Source organism: Pan paniscus, chromosome 13 (genome assembly GCF_029289425.2).
Source record: "Pan paniscus chromosome 13, NHGRI_mPanPan1-v2.0_pri, whole genome shotgun sequence".
Classification (NCBI taxonomy): domain Eukaryota; kingdom Metazoa; phylum Chordata; class Mammalia; order Primates; family Hominidae; genus Pan; species Pan paniscus.
In genome coordinates, this window is record NC_073262.2 from 18,147,249 (window position 1) to 18,164,875 (window position 17,627).

Here is a 17,627-nt window from a genome sequence, read left to right on the forward strand (position 1 = left end):
GGCCTTACAGTCTAGTAATTTGCTTTAGAATTTTCTAGAAAAGTGACAGAGCTAGCTAAATTATAGACACTGAATTTTTTTTTTTCCTTCTCTTGAGGTAGCAAAGTTGAACTTGCTTGGTTGTATTAAATCTTTGTTGGATAGGAAACTAGTTACCAGCCGGGCACGGTGGCTCATGCCTGTAATCCCAACCCTTTGGGAGGCTGAGGTGGGCGGATCACAAAGTCAGGAGTTAGATACCAGCCTGGCCAACATGGCAAAACTCCATCTCTACTAAAAATACAAAGATTAGCCAGGCGTGGTGGTGGGCACCTGTAATCCCAGCTCCTCAGGAGGCTGAGGCAAGAGAATCACTTGAACCCGGGAGGTGGAGGTTGCAGTGAGCTGAGATTGTGCCGTTGCACTGCAGGCTGGGCAACAAGAACAAGACTCCAACTCAAAACAAAAACAAAAACAAAAAACCAGCTATCACAGCAATTATGTAAGGCGTACTTCTTTTAGTATGTCTCTTGTTGATGCTTCATGGCCCTTCAAGCCTTCTTCCATCATAGCACTTACCACAGTAAATTATAATAATAATACACTACCCCGTCTCCCTCCCTAAACTGTAAGCAACTTGAAGACACAAGTTGATCACCTTTACCTAGCACCCAGAATAGTGCCTATTGGTTATATTAAATCTTTGTTGGATAGAAAATTAGTTACTGGATGGGCGCGGTGGCTCACACCTGTAATCCCAGCACTTTGGGTGGCCGAGGTGGGCAGATCACGATGTCAGGAGTTTGAGACCAGCTTGGCCAACATGGCAAAACCTCGACTCTACTAAAAATACAAAAATTAGCCAGGCATGGTGACAGGCACCTGTAATCCCAGCCACAGGGGAGGCTGAGGAACACACTGGAAACACACTGGGCCCGTACAAAAACAGCCTTTTAAGTAAATGTCCTGGTTGAGTAAAAGGAAATGAATAAGCTACTATTTCTCCATAGGCAACCATATGTTATCCATTTATTTCTGAAACTATATGTGAGGATTGTCTTGCATGAACCTAGGTTCTATGCAAAATCTCAAAAGTGATATTATAAACTGTTAACTGAATCTCAGCCCAGATGAGGCAGATGGCTCCGTTGCTTGGCCGTTTTTATGTTTTTCAGAGTCTTCCGAAGAGCTTGCCAAAAATTCTGCAAGGAATTATCCCAATGGCCTTTAGATAATTTTTTTTCTTCACCAAGACCCTTGTGCCATCATATATATCTCATAAGACAAATAATAAAGAGTAGTACCTGTGACTATTAAAAAATTTAATTCCTTATTTTTTTTTGAAGTATAGTGGGGACTGGGCCATAAGATATTCTATCAACTTACTCTCAATAACTTACAACAACCCAAGGATTTTCTAGTGTAGGTATGTAAGGGCGGGGGTAGAGAAGTGTTGATAAATGTAAGAAGGAAAGAATCATAGTGGAAGTTTTTGATATTTGAAGTCCTAAATATCTACTGTGAAGTGTTTATAAGTTTTACCAGGTTAGCAGCCATATTGTGTGAGTAGCATTCTCAATGAAATGTAGTCCTCTCAGAGCAAAGGATGTTGGACTCTCCTCAAAATCACCTATTTTTTTTTTCTGAATAATGTTTGGTCTGGAAAAGACACAGTATATATAGCTATATGTCAAAACGAGTTTTCTTTTGCCCAACAGAGCTGAGAACATGTCATATTTAAGATATCCTAAAGTAAGGTGCAGCCCTCCCATGCAAGCCGGAGTGAAGGGATGTCTAGCAGATTCTGGTTCCAATATACCTTTTCTAAAGATTTAACCACCTTACTGTGACCTGCAACTTTGCCTTTTTATTGTCTCAAGAGATGTTGCTTGATAACTTTGTAAAATCCTATGTGGACTTCCAGACCTAGCTCCAATTCTGTCTCCTTCGTAAACCCTTCTCTAGCAGCTTAGACTTTCCATTGCTGTTACAATTCAATCCTAAATCATCCTTTAATATGTCAGTGTCGATTGAATGTAATATTGTGCACAAGCAGGCTTTACACCTCGTACAATTCAAGGTGAATTTTATTAATAGAATATATACAGTCTACTCTTCAGCAAGTTGGTGAGCTTGTACTCCTCAATATCTGCTACTTGAAAATTCCTCCAAGTAATATTAAGTGTTTTACAGGGGTCAAAAACCCACTCCATAAGTTCAACAGACTTGTTTTTATCACAAGATTTATCAGATTCTTTAATATGCCCCTGAACATTATGAATATATAAGATGGGGGCCTGATAAATCTACATCTAGATTTGTCTATCTACTGCCATCTAATTCATAAACCTCCTTGGCCACATAATGCTTTTTAATGTGTTTTTTTTTCCTTTGGCAGAACACTTGAAGACATTATTTTTCTATGGAGCATATTTGGTAAATATTAAGGACTTTTTGAGTACATTGAACATATTAACTATCATTTCACTTGATGTAAATCAAGTACACAATTAAGTTCAAGGTTAATTTGGGTACTAAAGAGACAGAGATAACATTTACTGAGTCCTGAATATGGACAGTGTACTATATTAAGGACTGCATACATGTTGTCCTGGTTAATCTGTACAAGATTCCTCTGTTATTTTGGGGATTTACTCATTACACGGTTGAGGAACTAAATTCAAAGTGTAATGTTTCTGAGGTCAAACAACTGAGAGTTGTCAAAGTTTGCGTATAATCTTGGGTTACTCTACAGTTTATGAAATGTGCAGTGAACCCCCTATTTATTTCTGTTGCACAACCATACATATTTTGTATATTTTATATGACTAACATGAGAAAGGCTTGTTAGTTAACCCACTTAAGAAAGTTAACATGAGAAACCCTCCAACAGGAATTTGATAATTACTGTGTTTTTTTTTTTGTTTTTTTTTTTGAGACAGAGTCTCGCTCTGTCGCCCAGGCTGGAGTGTAGGGGCACGATCTCGGCTCACTGCAAGCTCCGCCTCCCAGCTTCATGCCATTCTCCTGCCTCAGCCTCCCGAGTAGCTGGGACTACAGGCACCCGCCACCACGATCGGCTAATTTTTTGTATTTTTAGTAGAGACAGGGTTTCACCATGTTAGCCAGGATGGTCTCGATCTCCTGACCTCGTGATCCACCCACCTCGGCTTCCCGAAGTGCTGGGATTACAGGTGTGAGCCACCACTCCCGGCGATAATTACTGTTAAAACTATCAATTTTGCTGTAAAAGAACTCATATCACTGCATTATTTCTCCATTTCAATATTTAGAGGCAATAAAAAAACAATTCCAAGGGATTAATGATCATATGAAGTTAACTGTCCTCAACTCTACCTTAGTCGATCAATTCCTTATATGTGTCATTAATTCCTTTGTAATACTACATGATTGAATTGCTATATCTTGAACAACCCTTTGATTTTGTTGCACAGTTACAGTAGAATGTGTCATTATTATATCATTTTTGGTGTCCACATTTGTTGTAGAATTAGAAGATGCTAACTCATGAGCTCAATTAGTCTTAATAACAGTAGATATTTAAAGAACAAGTTATGGTTCATATTTGGGGTATCACATCATTCTAAGATTTTTTTTCTAAGCCTTTCTAACACAGAAAAAAATATCTTAGGGATCTATTGGAATGGTCAGGTGACATTAATGTTTTCCTTATAAACTATAAAACTCTTTTCTTACGTGAATAGTAAAGAGGCTTATTCCTATCCCCAAATGGGAGTGTGACAGAATACTATGGTAAACTTTAATAAAAATTTATGTTTACCTATCCAAAATCTTTTTCAGCAAAGGAGAGATGCCCTTTGAGACTTGGTCCTATGGCTAACCATATCTGATTTGTGGTCATTTATCTTTCTGCAAATTATCTGAAGGTGTCAGAAAAGGTTTATGGTATTTTATATACTCAGCAGATAAGGTAGCAGGGAAAATATCAAGTTCATCCATTCCTGGAAGCTGATGAGCTGAGGAACAAACATACTAATCCTGTAAAAATTAAAGTCTGATGAACACTTTCTTGCTTATCTTTGAGAAAATCAATAAATAAAGCAGTGTGTTAAGTGAATGTCTTATTTGACCTAGACAGTTGATTATCTTTTTTCATTCTAAATTGTCGGCTTAACTTTTTCATCACAACAAATATCACAAAGCATAGAATCACTATGATGTCTTTTCTAATTTCCCATGGGTGAGGTATATTTTTATTAAGAAATATTTTAATGTTAATATAACCCAGTTCATTGATGTTTGTTAAAAAGCACTAAGTGATACTATCTTCCATTTGCTTTCTGTTTCATTGTTTATATAACCTTTAACATTTAATATGAGAAGGCTGGTGCCTCACCAAAGGGAAAGAAAAACATCTATTCTGTTAGGTCTTTAATTTCATTTTGCAATCTGCCACTTACTGTTCCCTTTGATACTGTTCTTTCTTATGTAAAATGTATTCTATTGCTTATCTAACAATAGGACTGTCACTCTTAATGTGACTTGCCTTCTTGCTTGCTTTGCAGTTTGTGGTGGACAAATAGGCTGATTTTGAGGTACTTAGATTGAAGGATGACTTCAATGTAAAGATAAGAAAGTTAAAAAAAAAAGAATTCTAACAAAACTGGTGCAAATGAGACACTCGTTTAAAATATGCTATTTAATTAAAATAATTAAAACCAGTATGATTTGAGAGTTTTTGGTCCGTGGTGCCCTATCCCTGTCAAAGGTGTGGCCAGCAGTCTATAATGTGGTCTGTCATTATCACAGTTTTTCAATCCACTAGTCAGATTGAGGCAGTGGAGATTTCAGGCAGTGAATATTGTCGTTCTTCCTAATGATCCTAAAGATCCTAAAGGTTGTGCTTAGGCACAACCATACTCAGAATTTCAACTGAATGTAGAATAAAGGTAAACTCTGGGGATAGAATACTGGCATAAACTATGCAGGCAAAATGTAGTGTCATTTAGGGCGTGCACAGGTTAATCTTGCCCAAAAGGTAGAAGTGATACACTAGGAAACTGAGGCAAACTTTTTATAATTGGTATCTCATGACAGAGGAAGGGATAGTTTTTGGTGATTACCCCAGAGTGCAAGACTAATTCTGACTGATGAAGAAGAGGCTTCTTCATCACCTCTTATTAGATACATGTGATGAAAACCCATGCTGATGCTAAATGGAGTTTGCATGCCTGTTCAGATGAGAGATCTACTACTTTTAACTGTGCAACTTCAGGCAAGTTACATAACTTCTCCATTTTTCATTAGCAAATTAGTAGATCTAATCTACTTCATCAGGTATAGTGAAATATAATTGGATGAGTACATGTAAAACTCTTTGAATGTGCTGAAAGTAGATACATCTTTTTTTCTTTTATTATTACATTATTATTCCATTCATTTCGGACTCTTGCTGGAAGGAGAAGACAGCACAACAAAGACTTTTTGTCGGTATAAATTAGTGCTAAACAAAAGAAGTAATAGATAAACAGCTTTTTCTGTGAGGAACAGAATAAAAAAGGTGTTTCTGTTTGATTCTGAACTCAAAAATTGGTAGATTAATTTGACTAACTTGAGCCATGACTTAATTCTGTTCATGGTAGCAGTAAAGCTTCTGCTCTATCTGCTCCCATACTTCATAAACCCCTTTACAGAATCTTACTAGTAGCCTTTCTCTTGACTCCAAGGTGTTACAATCTGGGGTGATTTCAAATTTTAGAGTATGTTTTAGTTTACCTTTCTGACCTCCTTAGCTCCAATTACCTACATTTTAACATTTGAGCTCCACTTTAGCATTTGTCTTAGGTTTCTCTAGAGGGATGGAACTAATAGGAGGTACATCCATGGATATTTACGAATATTAAAGGGAGTTCATTAGAGAGAATTGGCTCACATGATTACCAAGGTGAAGCCCCTCGAGAGGCTGCCGGCAAGCTAGAGAATACTGTTAATATGGCTCCCAGGTAGGGTGGTGGCATGACTCAGTCCAAGTCTGAAAGCCTCAAAACCAGGGAAGCTGATAGTGTGGCTCCAGTCTGAGGCCAAAGGCCTGAGAACTCCCGGGATATGTGTATGTGGGGGCGGGGTGGTGATGGTGTTCCTTTGGTGAAAGTCCCAGTCCAATGGCCACAGAACCTGGTGTCTGATGTCTGATGTCCAAAAGCAGGAGGAGGAAACGGTGTACTGCTCCAGGAAAGGGAGAGAGAGAGAGAGAGAGAAGGGAGCAAGCAAACTGAATGCCTCTTTTTTCCATCTAGTTTTTTTCTAGTGACACCATCAGCTGACTGGATGGTGTCTGCCCACATTGCAGGCAGATCTTCCTCTCCCATTTCGCTGACTCACGTGTAAATCTCTTCTGGAAACACCCTCACAGACACACCCAGAAACAATACTTCACCAGCCATCTCAACATCCCTCAATCCAGTCAGGTTGACATCTCATATTAACCATCATTGTCACATCTTTGTTCTTGTCATCATGAACTTCCCCCAAACTGAAATCTTACGTTAAATATCTGAGTTGAGATGTCTCATATTCTCCCAGTTTTCCTTCGCTTTTACCAGTTTACCTTGTCCTTGACCTCAGTGAGAACCGTCCTTTCTTCCATTCTGCAAAGTCACTGTTTTGAAAATTAAATTTGTAATTGACAACATTGTATATATTTATTTAGTAAAACACGTTACTTTTAAATAGGTACGCATTGTGGAATGACTGAATCAAGCTAATTAGCATATACATTATTAACTCACCTACCTACTTTTCTCTGTGATAACACTCAAAATCTACTCTCTTCACAATTTTCATGAATACAATGCATTGTTGTTAACTATAGTCACCATGTTATACAATAGATCTCTTGAACTTATTCCTTGGAGTCTTTTTTTAATTTTGTATCATATGGCCGTCACTCTTTTTGCCTCAGCCTCTGGTAACTAACCACTATTCAACTCTCTTCTTCTATTAGTTCAGCCTTTTGTACACACTGCATATAAGTGAGATCAATCTGTATTTATCCTTCTGTGCCTTGATCATTCCACTTAATATAATTTTCTTTAGGTTCATTCATGTCACAAATGACAGGATTTTTTCTTTTCTTTTCTTTTTAGGCTGAATAGTATTCCACCGTGTTTATGTACCACATTTTCTTTATTCACTCATCTGATAATGAACACTTAGGTTGTATCCATATCTCAGCAATTATGAAAAATCCTGCAATGAACATGGAAGCAAACAGACATCTCTTTGACATATTTATGTAATTTCCTTTGAATATATGAATATACCCAGTAGTGGTATTGCTAGATCGTATGTTAGTTCTTTTTAATTTTTTGAAGAAACTCCATACTGCTTTACAAAATGACTGTATAAATTTACATTCGTCCCAACAGTGTGCAAAGATTCTCTTTTCTCCACATCCTCTTTAGCACTTGTCATCTTTTGTCTTTTTGATAATAGCCATTTTAAAGTACATGAAGTGATATCGTATTGTGGTTTAATTTGAATTTCTTTGATCATTAATGATGGTGTGCATTTTTAAATAGAACTGTTGACCATTTTGATGTCTTCTTTTGAGAACTATTTCATTCCTTTGCCCATTTATTAATCAGTTTATTTGTTTACTTTTAGTTCCGCATGTATCTTGGATATAAACCCCTTATAAGATATCTGGTTTGCAAATATTTTCTCCCATTCTGTAGGTTGTTTCTTTAGTCGGTATTGTTTTCTTGGATGTGCAGAAGCTTTAAGCCTGACTTAATCCCATTTTTCATTTTTGCTTTCATTGCCTGTGCATTTGGGTTTATATCCAAAAAAGAATATTGCCCAGACCAGTATAATGGAGATTTTCCTTTGTGTTTTCTTCCAGTAAGTTTACAGTTTCAGCCCCAGCGTTTAGGTCCTTAATCCATTTTGAGTTATTTCTGTACATGACATGAGATAAGGGTCCAGTTTCATTATTCTTCCTATGGATATTGAGTTGTCCCACCATCATTTATTGAAGAGACTGCCCTTTCTCCATTTTGTGTTCTTGACACCTTTGTTAAAAATCAATTGACTGTAAATGTGTTGGTTTCTTTCTGGCTCTTTATTCCGTTTCCTTGGTCTATGTGTTTGTTTGTATACCAGTACCATGCTGTTTTGATTGCTATAGCTTTGTGGTATATTTTGAAGTCAGGTAGTGTGGTGTTTCCAGCTTTGTTCTTTCAAGATTGCTTTGGCTATTCTGGATCTTTTGTGGCTCTGTAGAAATGGTAGGATTGTTTTTATATATCTGTGAAAAATGTCATTGGAATTTTGGCAGGGATTATATTGAATCTGTAGATCACTTTGAGTAATATGGATATTTTAACAATATTAACTCAATCCATGAACATGGAATATCTTTCTATTTACTTGTGTTTTCTTTCATTTATTTTACTATTGTTTGAGAGTTTTCAATGTACAGATCTTGCACCTTTTAGTTAAATTTATATCTAGATTTTTTTCTGGCTGTTCTAACAATTTTTTTTTCTAATATCTTTTTTGGTTAATTCCTTGTTAGTATATAGAAATGCTACTGATTTTTGTATATTGATTTTATATCATTCAACTTTATTGCATTTTCTTATCAGTTCTAAGAATTTTTGGTGGAGTCTTTAAGGTTTTCTATACATAAAATCATGTCATCAGCAACCAGGGACAATTTAACATCTTCCTTTATAATGTGGATGTCTTTCATAACACTTCTGGCTTTATTTCCTTTTGCCTTCTAATTCTTCTGTCATATCTGCCTGGAAAACTCCAACATGAGATGGTGCTCACATTCAGTCTTTTTTTCTTTTTCACACAGGAGCTCCAGGGGAAGGCCAAATAAAATCTTCTAATCAGTGAAGTTCATGCCCTTACATATTCCTGTTGCCCACTTCCATTTGTGCACTTAATACTTTCTGGTAATTTTCTGTAGTAATTATTTCAAATTGTCTCTTGTCTTTCTACTCCCTATCCCATAATGTACCTCCACCCTATTACACCTTTACATGTAAACAATGTAATTCTGAAGAGATAATTTTTATACAGAAAATTAGTGTTGTGTGTGTACATATATAGAGTTAATATATAAAATATATATCATATATTTATACATTGTAAATATATAAAATATATATAAAATTATTCAGAAACATGGAAGGTACATAAGTGTCATATAAATATTCAATATTTTTATTATTGTACTCATCAGCAGGTGAAACCACCTCAACGTTTTATCACTCTGTCTCCATCTAACATCACGTTTCCTGTCTTTTCCTACTCACAAAAGGAAATGTAGAATAAAACGTTTGTCTAAGATGATCTCTTTTGTATTCTGGACACACTTCTATCTCTTCACGTAAATTAATTGATTTTTCATTTTGTTTCCAATCTTGCCTTTGCAATCGCTCTTCCCCATCAGTATTTCAACATATTTTGATCTCTCATAATCCTCTCTTCAAACGTAAGCCTTTGGTCATATGGTGAGTTTTCTTCCATTTCAAAGGCTCTAAAGGAGACAAGATTTGTTAAGACCTTTTTGACATTTGTGTTTCTACTTTCTCTTTCCCCATAAATATTTTCAATCTCTGTAATCTGGTTTGTGCTCTAACACCTGACAAAACTGCTGGGGCAAATATTATCCATGTTCATTTTCTTATAAAATTCTATGGGTACCTTTTATTTTTCCAACTTCTGACAATTTTATCCTTCGGAAAATTCATTTTCTAAAGGCATCACAATCTCCTTTTTTTGCACACGGCTCCTCAGCAGCACATTGATGATGTCATTTATTGGTGCCACTTACTCTGTTTCTCCCAGATGTTGATGATCCCCTTAATTTTCATCTCCATATGTGTAGTTTTATTCACATCTGTTTGTAAGAACTATTTATGTATTCTTTTTGCTCTGTTATTTCTTTCTTTGAGTTTGTTCTAGACTGGTATAGGTAACTATAACTGCATGTATATCACATTCAAAATATGAACCCTGAACTCAAAATGTCTTATCATGTCTTACTCTCCCATCTAAAATGTATCTACTTCTGTAATTACTATATTAGGAGCATGACCAACTTTAGACAAGTCCAAAATTTACTAGCCTACCTTGACTACTCCTCCTTTCGTACCTCCCCAAATCCAGTCAATTTATTCAATGAATTTTTTAACAAAGCCTCAAAAATCTCTATCATATTTACTTCATTCTCCATTACTATGGCCAATACACTCTCCAAGACTTCAGTCTTTATTTGCCACACACCATTACTCTACAATACTCTTTTTGAAATATATACATGACAATAGCTTAAGCTTATGTCAAGCCTCTGTGTGAAACACCAGTACGTGGTAAGAATTCAGGTAGTTTATTTGAATTGCATTTATTTGCACTAAGTTTTTCTTACCTCATGTTTAAATCTTCAAATATATTGGTGGAAATAAAATAGCCAAGCATACAAAGTAATTGAATTGTTAGTAAATTGCCATTACTTATAAAATTACATTTTTGAGCTTGAATGGACTTATAATACAATGACATATGTTCCCAGAAGCTAAAACTAAATCATCTCATTTATTAAACACAATAAAATCATTGTACACGTAGGTCTAATGTTATATTCTAGATGGTAAATTTGATAATTTATAATAAAAGAAATTTTAGTTATCTAATTTGGCAATTTTCTTATTGTCAATACTTATTTAAAATATTGGGATTTGTAGAACTGATAAACTAAAATTTGACAATTTGAAAATAACTTTTCCAAGTTTACTGGAAAATGTGAAGACTTGATTATATATAACAGCCTCTTCCAAGAGAAATAAGGCATTTCTTACTAGAGCATTATTTTTATTCTTTCTTTAGTTGGAATTGTAGCTAACCAATATACACTATTTAATAAATGATAGTTGAATGAATATTTGGCTCCTAAAGCTTTGCTGTGGGCTACACTAAATATATATATATATATATATAAAGATGGCTGTCTAAATGTCCCTGAATTATTTCTTGCCTACTTCTACCACACTTTTGTGTATGACCATGTATTGTAGTTAATCCATGCATGCAATTTAATATTTATTTGTTGATATTGTACTGAAAAGTTTTTTGAGATAGACTAAAACATTTGAACATTATGTTCTAATAAATTTATTTGCACAAACATCAGTTTGGGGGAGGGCATAATTTTTTTAAAAAATACAATGCTGTGTTTAGCAGTATTTAAGCTTATTTGCTGTTGCCTTTTGTGATGACAAAATATACTGCCTAAGAACTGTATTTCAAGACGGACATAGTGCAGATCAGAACTTTTTCATACCATTTTAAGTGAATTGGTTTTTCTTTAGTACACTTATGAAGACTAATTTATATAAAGCTGACTAGTGTAAAGGAGATCTGGAGATAGTTAAATTTTTATAGCTCAGAAATGGCAACTACTTCTTTATATAGACAGCACAAATGTATTTAACTTGATTAATTCTTTTATTTATTACTTTTTAAACTTTTATTTTAGATTCAGGGGTACATATGCAGGTTTCCTATACAGGTAAATTGGGTGTTAAAGGGGTTTGGGGTTCATTACCTAGGTAATAAGCATAAGACCTAACAGGTAGTTTTTCCAGTCTTAACCATCTTCCACCCTCCAACCTCAAGTAGATCCCAGTGTCTGTTGTTCCCTTTTTGTGTCCCTATGTATTCAATGTTTAGCTTCTATTGTAAGTGAGAACATGCACTACTTGGTTTTCTGTTCCTGCATTAGTTTGCTTAGGATCACGGTTTCCAGCTCCATCCACATTGCTGCAAGGGACACAGTCTCATTCTTTTTTATGGCTGCATAATATTCCATGGTATATATGTATCTCATTTTCTTTATTCAGTCTACCATTGATGTGCATTTAAGTGAATTCCATGTCTTTGCTATTGTGAATAGTGCTGCAGTGAACATATGTGTGCATGTTTCTACCATAAGTGGTAGAATAATTTATATTCCTTTGGGTATATACCCAATAATGGGATTGCTGGGTCAAATGGTAATTCTATTTTAAGTTCTTGCAGAAATTTCCAAATTGCTTTCCACAGTGGTTGAACTAGTTTACATTTCCACCAGCAGTGCATAGGCATTTCCTTCTCTCCACAACCTTGCAGCATCTGTAATTTTTTTGACTTTTTAATAGTGGCCATTCTGACTGGTATGAGGTGGCATCTCATTGTGGTTTTGGTTTGCATTTCTCTAATGATAGCGATGTTGAGCATTTTTTCATATGCTTGTTGGCTATGTGTATGTCTTCTTTTGAAAAATGTCTGTTCATGTAATTTTCCCATCTTTAATGAGGTTGTTTTTACTTGAAAATTTGTTTCTTATAGATGCTAGATTTTAGACCTTTGTCAAATGCATAGTTTGCAAATACTTTCTCACATTCTATAGGTTGTCAATATAATTTCTTTATGGTTTCTTTGTGCAGAAGCTTTTTAGCTTAATTAGGTCTCATTTGTTAATTTTTGCTAGTAGAAGTGTTGCACTGTGGCTGTCATGAGACCTAGGCACTATTGCCCAGGTAGTCCCCTTTTTCTTAAAACATTATAAACTAATATTTTGCAATTGTACTGGTAAAGAAATGAAAATAATCTGGGCTCTAATTATTATTATATCTTCATTAGTATTATACTATTCATTTTCCTTTCTGATCTTAAATTAAAATTAAGTCATTTCTGTGGGCCCCATATAATTATCGTAGGCTCTAGTCACTATGCCTATAGTACATAATATACCAGCCCAGGTCAGAATTAACAACTTTTGTTTTGAACTTCCTTATTGCCACTGCAGGGGCCAAGGGAAAACTTTCCTTTTACCTTCTAAAGGTTCACAGAAAAAACAATTGATAAAAGGCAGATTAATAGGAGAAATGCCATGTACATTTATTAATGTGCACAGGAGAGAACTGATACTGGTAGGCTAGGGGAGGTCCCGGAATGCCAGTGGGACCTCGACCCCAGCCAGTGTCCAGTATGTTGACACTGTCACAAGAAGAAATTTAAGGATGAGTTGGAAAATAGTGAAACTATTGAGATTTATTCCAAAGCGAAAGTACACACTCAAAAAAGGGGAGAGCAGGCATACTCAAGAGAAGGAGCCTCAAGGGCTCTGGGGCATCTACCTTTATGGGTTTATTTAACCAAGGGGTGGAATATTCACGAAGATTCCTGGAAAAAGATGGAGATATCTCAGAACTGTGGTGTGTCTCGCTTTTACACCAAATGTGGGTATTCTTGAACTGTCATGGTGCTGAAGGGTGTATAATATTTTAAGGAGCATATAATGAGGTCCTAGGCGAAATCTGGATCAAATCTAGGATCTCTCATCATGTTGGGTCCAGTTGGTCTTAGCCAGCTTGGCCCAGACCCTGGTTTTCAGGACCTTAGTGGCCCCTAGCTTATGCAGTTACTTCAATAATTTCCTTTTTGCTAGTCATGAAAATTTGCTGTCTTGAATTTTCTATTCTCCTGTGACCACCCTGTCACAGGGTAATTATTCCTGTAGTATTCCTGTCTCGTCCCTTACCACCCCACAAAGGTTTCCATTTCTTATTCTTAAGGGTTGGTTGATGAGGGAGGAGGTCAGTCTTCTGTATCTATTTTCTGCTGATTAGGAGTGATGGCCCTGCCTAGCAAGAGCATAGAAATCTCTGGCTGCCTGTTCTAAGGGTCAAAAGGGTGGGTCATTGGAAGAATCTGAACCCAAGGCAAGGATTGGTTGGAATCCTTGCATTGCCATCATTTTGACATGGAACCATTGAAACCTCAAAGATAAAAACTTTACGTGGAGGTTAAACAAGCCAAGACTAAAGATTAGGAGTAATAAGGTAGCCATTAAATGTCCCAGGAAAGGTAGATCAAACCATCTGGGATTCTTTCAAAGGATACCTACTAAGTATGACCTGGGAAGTATCCTTTGATAGAATCCCAGATGGTTTGAACAGTGGTGTTATTGAAATTATGTAGCCAGGTATCTTGCTGATAAATCCTTTGAACTTCCAGTTCAACTAATACTGAATTGTTAATATAAGAACAGCTGTTGTTTATTACTGTGCAAACCCCTCCATGTTCAGCTAGACAATAAAGACTCATGTTGTTTCCCTGACCATTCAAGCATTTCATTCTCTGGTTCTGTTAGGGCATCATACAATGGCTCAGCCAAATACTGAGACCCAAATCCTGCAAAATCCAGGAAAGTTCTGAGTTGCTTTGTGGAGGTAGCCACCTTTCATTCAATGGAGGAAGGCTGGTTTCCTGGGCTTAGCATGTACTCCTTTTTTTTTTTTTTTTTTTTTTTTTTTGTTTGAGATTGAGTCTTGGTCTGTCATCTCCGCAGTGATTCTCCGGCCTCATCTCCCGAGTAGCCGGGATTACAGGCATGTGCCATCACACCCAGCTAATTTTTGTATTTTTAGTAGAGATAGGGTTTCACCATGTTGTCCAGGATGGCCTCGATCTCCTGATCTCATGATCTGGCTGCCTCGGCCTCCCAAAGTGCTGGGATTACAGGTGTGAGCCACCAGGCCAAGCCTAGATATCTTACTTCTGGTTTAGAAATCTGGTCCTTGGATGGAGAGACTTGATATACTCTTTCTCTCAGAAAGTTTAGGAGTTGAATGGAATTCTTATCTGAGTCCCCTTTAGAGGAACTGCATAGAAGGATGTCATCCATGTATTGGACTATGACTCCCCTTTCTAGCTCTAGCTCCCTTAATTCTCATGACAATGTTTCTCTGTACAATCGAGGGCTATCCCTAAAGCCCAGAGTCAGTACTGTCCAGGTGTACTGCTGGGTAATATTAGTTCCACGATTAGTCCACTAAAAGCAAACAAATACTAAGAGTCAGGGTACAAAAGGACACAAAAAAGCATCATTAACATCTAACACCTTAAACCAATTGGTGTCTCACCGTATTTGGGTTAAGTATTGCATAAGGATTTGGCACTATAGGATGTAAAGTCATTACGGCCTCATTAATAGCTCATAAGTCTTAAACTATTAGGCTAGTGCAAAAGTAATTGCAGTTTTTACCATGACTTTTATAGCAGAAACTACAATTACTTTTGTACCAACTTAATAGTTTATATTCTCCATTTGATTTTTGGATAGGGGGGACAGGAGTATTACCAAGAGACTGACACAGAATCAGAAATCCATGTTTTAAAAACTTTTCAATTAGAGGTTGGAGTTCTCACCTGGCTTCTGGTTTGAGGGAATATTGATGCTTGTGTGGGAAAGTATTTTTGTCTTTTAAAGAGATGACCACTGGCTTAGCATGTATTGCTTTGCCAGGGATTTCTTGATCCCACACTTGTGGGTCTGCTTGACACCTTATTTTGGGAGGCTCTCTTGTTTTTCCGGGGCTGGGTTAGAATAAAACAAGGATTGCCAATAAAGAGGTTTCCCCAGGGCCTGATAAATATCGAAGGGTGGCTAGGAGGTCCTGTTGTAAAAGGGAGCGGGACACCCAGTAAAACTAGAAGCTCATGAGTTACCACATAGTTTTCTAGCCTTCAGCACAGAGGCAAAATGAAGTTTTTGGTTTTGGGGTGCCATTAATACCAATGACAGTACAGCTTTTGGAGAATAAGGGCCCAGAGTGTCCTTTAGGACACAGTAACTAGCTCTTGTATAGATTTAAGAAATTAATATTCTTACCTGCCACGTCAGGAGTCACCCAGGGCTCCTCAGTTGTGATGACTATGTCTTTAGTGGGAGCCACCAGGAACCTTAGACTTCATCAGTCCTCAGTTATGGCCATTGTGGCTTGAAGTGTCCTCTTCCCCCTTTGGGACTGAGGGCAATACCTTTTCTAATGGTCCCCTTGCTTGCAGTGAGGACAGTGGGTGAGCTCCCCTGGCGGGGAAAGTTCTTGCTTCAATGTCCTGGCTTTCCACATTTGAAGCAGCAATTATTACCTGCAGGTTTGCTGTTACGCCTGTTTGGTCTGTGGGTGAGACGTCCCCCTTGGTGACCCTGAGATTGCAGGCCACTGCTTATAGTGACTGTTGTCATTTGGGCCGGCTCTTTATCCCACTGTTTGGCATGTGAGGTTCCTGCAGCCTTTTCAGCCCCATCTCTATTATTGAATACTCTGAAAACTACATCAAGCATTTTATAAATATGCGTTTGGAATCACAAAGCCAATTTCTGTAATTTTCTTCTGATTTTCAGGCACTGACTGGCTAATAAAGTGTGTGCTTAGTAAAATTTGGCCAACATCAATACCGGGGTCAATATTAGTATAATCTCTTAGGGCCTCCACAAGGCACTCATGGAATAAAGCTGGGTTTTCATCCTTTCCTTGAGTTATTTACCTTATCTTATCAAAGTTCACATGCTCAGTGGAGCATTTTTTTCATCCCTACACGAAATGAGTCTGTATGATTTCTTGTTCTTAGATCAGCTTGGCCCTGTTGATAGTTCCAATTAGGGTCATTGTTAGGCACAGATGTGGCCCCACACAGCCTATCGTTCAGGGTCCCCGGCTGACAAATGTCAGCAGAAGCCTGTGCCTACACCAAAATACCCTGCTTTGCTTCACAGTTGCAATACTTGTACAAGATAATATGCATATCTCCCCAAGTTAACTCAAATGAGAATAAGAGTGCCTGAAATTTCTCCATTTAGTTGGGTCATCTGAAAATTGGCCCAACCTCTGTCTACATTGTGCTGAGTCAGACTCTGAAAAAGGCCTATGTGCTAAAATGGTCCTAGCATCCCCACTGGCCACCTCCCTAAATAGGCATAACTTAAAATGACCAGGAAGGTAGAAAATGCTGCTGCAGGTGACCCCAGCAGGGCTCTGTTCCCTTGGTAGGCAAGGGTATATAGGTTGGCACGGAAGTGGACTAGCAGGACTCTCGGCACTGGAGATGGTGGAACTAGCAAAAGAATGGGGACTTGAAGTGAAGGTGAGTAAGAGAGAGGAGCTGAGGGTGCTGGAATTAAGTCTGGGTTAAGAGGTGGGAGAAGGCTCTGGAGAGGTACATTTCCCAAGAGGGGATACTCTAGGATAACTGTTTCTTGGTTTCCCTAAAGGGGTATGAGCATAACAAAGGCAGCAATTCCCAGGAAGATCAGAATTCTGAAAAAATGCCATGAAGGCCTGTACACATGGTATTTCACTCCATTTTTTTCTGATGTATACAAAAAAGTTCTAATTGTAAGACTGTATTAAATTTTAGGGCCCTGTTCATTGGCCATTAAACCCCAGAGAGTTGCCCATGACCTTGACTTGTCTTTGGGTCAACCTGAAAAATAAGGGGGAAATAACAGGATGCTTCTCTCATGGAGGCACTGGTCCTGGCATTTTTTTGTCCAGGTGCATGAGCATGGCCCTTACAATTGGCCCACTCCATGGCCAGACCAGAGAGACATGTGTCCCTGTTTCTTTGGCTGATTGTCTTGGCATCCAGGCATTTCCTGGATCCCCAGTGTTGCCCAGGTATCCATGGCCTCTGGGGCTTTGAAAATAGGCCTTCAGGGTTGAGTGGGATGAATCGTGAGCCTATTTTGAAAGGGGCAAGCATGCCGATATGTGTCTGAATGTTTATCATCAAGTAAAACTTGAGATTAGAGATGATTCAGCATG

The 17,627-nt window shown here is 37.5% G+C and overlaps 1 long non-coding RNA gene across 1 annotated transcript in view; it reads right to left on the reverse strand.

The window, feature by feature from the left end:
- Nucleotides 1–5,316: 5,316 nt before the first annotated feature.
- LOC129397248 (uncharacterized) overlaps nt 5,317–17,627 on the reverse strand; it is a 207,258-nt gene continuing 194,947 nt past the window's right edge. Inside the window, exon 3 of the long non-coding RNA XR_008624471.1 lies at nt 5,317–9,514. This is a non-coding gene — a long non-coding RNA (uncharacterized LOC129397248). The remainder of the gene's footprint in view (nt 9,515–17,627) is intronic.